A 2,060-nucleotide genomic window follows, 5' to 3' on the forward strand; every position below is an offset into this window, starting at 1 on the left:
TTGAGATCCATTTTGAGGCTTAATTCTGGCTTTGCCTCTTACCACTCCATTAAGACATAGGCCAAATCACTTACATTCTTAAGCTTCAGCTACCTTATTTATAATCTGTATATTTCACACTGTGAAATAAAAATTTGGCACACTGTGAGGAACGAAGTTCACAGTCTTCCTTTAGCTAAGGAGCACACAGTCCCACAATACCAGCTACTACTTCAAACCAAGGTCATTCTGAGTGTCACTGTCAAAGAAGGGTTTAAATGCAAACCTTCCATCTGCAAAGCCCAGGCCCTTTCCCCCTTTTCTCTGTGATTTTTAAATATGTTCCAAAGAGCTCCAAAGAGTTCTGTAAATGTGCCACAGGTATACTCGGGGTGGCAAGGAGGATGTGGAGAAGACAAAGCTCCTGACTACCTGAGAATTTTAATCAAAGCTACTTCAGTTGGATTTGTTTTACAGTTTAAAGTTTTGTGAAGACTATGTCAACAGAAGGTAGGAATAAGTTGAAGGAAGGAGTAATGTGTGTGTGTGTTTATTTAGTATTTACCTATTCCCATCCCCACCCCCTAGGAGGCTGTAGGCTTCTGCTAGGAGCGTGGCCCCGCAGCCTAACACGTCCCTGGCAGATGGCTGGCACACAAGAAATATCTGTAGACTCAGTGAAAATAGGAATGGTTAGTGAAGAGGATGATGGAGTAATCCAAGCACATGGTGATGAAGCATACATTACCCTAGTTTCAAAGAGACTGGTGAGAAGGGGAAGATACAAAAATACCTTGAATGAACAAACACAACTTGATGACTGCTTAGGCATAGAGAATGAAGGAGAAGGAAGAAAAAAAAAAAGAGGATTTCAGTTTGAATTTTACAAAGCAACCACTAGGGAAGGTAATGAAGTTGAGGGACAACAAGGAAGGACGGTTTGGACAGGAAAGCAGAATCTGGCTCCTTATGCATTGGGTTTGAAATAATGATAGAACAACCAGAGAAAATATCTGGCAGGAGATATGGGACAATATGCAGGTAAGAGGACAAGGCTAGATATATAGATTTATACATAAAAAATTAGACAAATTTAACCCAAGGCATGGAGCCAGGGACCAGACCTCTCTCCCACATCCAGGCACACCGCCAGTGCCTTGTGGCCCCGCCTGGGGGCCCGCCCGGGGACCCTAGTCATGGAGAAGTGGACCAGAACCCCCTCCCACAACCAGGCATATTGCGCCAGCACCTCTAGGCCCACCCAGTGACACAAGGCATGGAGCAAGGGACCAGACCCCCCCTCCTCCCGCAACCAAGCACACCGCCAGTGCCTCATGGCCCCACCTGGGGGCCCAGGATATGGAGCCAGGGACCACACCCCTTCCCACAACCGGGCATATCGAGCCAGCACCTCAGGGCCCACCCAGGGACCCAAGGTATGGAGAAGGGGAACTGACTCCCCTCCCACAACCAGGCACACCATGCTAGTGCCTCAGGGCCCACCTGGTGACCTGAGGCATGGAGCCAGGGAGTGGACTCCCCTCCCACACCCAGGCATACTGCGTCAGCACCTCGGTCCCTCCCTACCCAGGAACCCAAAGCATGGAGCCGGGACCAGACACACCCCACAACCAGGCACACCGCCAGCACCAAGGAGCACGCCAAAAACATCACCTCCATGTGGGTGGCCCACCACAGCCACCACAATAACCATGGCTGCAGTGAAAGCGCCTAGATGCCACAACCACCACACAGATGGTCCGCCAACCACTGGAGTGCATTGGTACAAGAAGAGTCACCAGCAGAGATAAAGAAAAGAAGAGGATGTCTCTTTCCACAAAGCCCGTTTCAGAGTCACAGAAGAAGCATCTGCTCTATGATAATATTGGGGGACCTGATCACACCTCCCAGCATTGGACCGATCATCTAGGCAACAAATCAACAGAGTAACCATCATTCTTTCAGGAGAAAATAAATCTAGGGTAATTAGAGGGGGGAGAGGTGAGGGAGAGGGGGATAAGGAGGGATTGGACAAGGGGCATAAAGAATAATTATGATTTGTAACAATATATATGCTAGTA

The 2,060-nt window shown here is 48.5% G+C and overlaps 1 protein-coding gene across 1 annotated transcript in view; it reads right to left on the reverse strand.

Moving 5' to 3' along the window:
• LOC103598497 (dymeclin-like) overlaps positions 1-2,060 on the reverse strand; it is a 215,632-nt gene that overhangs the window by 202,670 nt on the left and 10,902 nt on the right. The window lies entirely within an intron of this gene.

Source organism: Galeopterus variegatus, unplaced genomic scaffold, assembly GCF_000696425.1.
Source record: "Galeopterus variegatus unplaced genomic scaffold, G_variegatus-3.0.2 Scaffold2641, whole genome shotgun sequence".
NCBI classification, from domain to species: domain Eukaryota; kingdom Metazoa; phylum Chordata; class Mammalia; order Dermoptera; family Cynocephalidae; genus Galeopterus; species Galeopterus variegatus.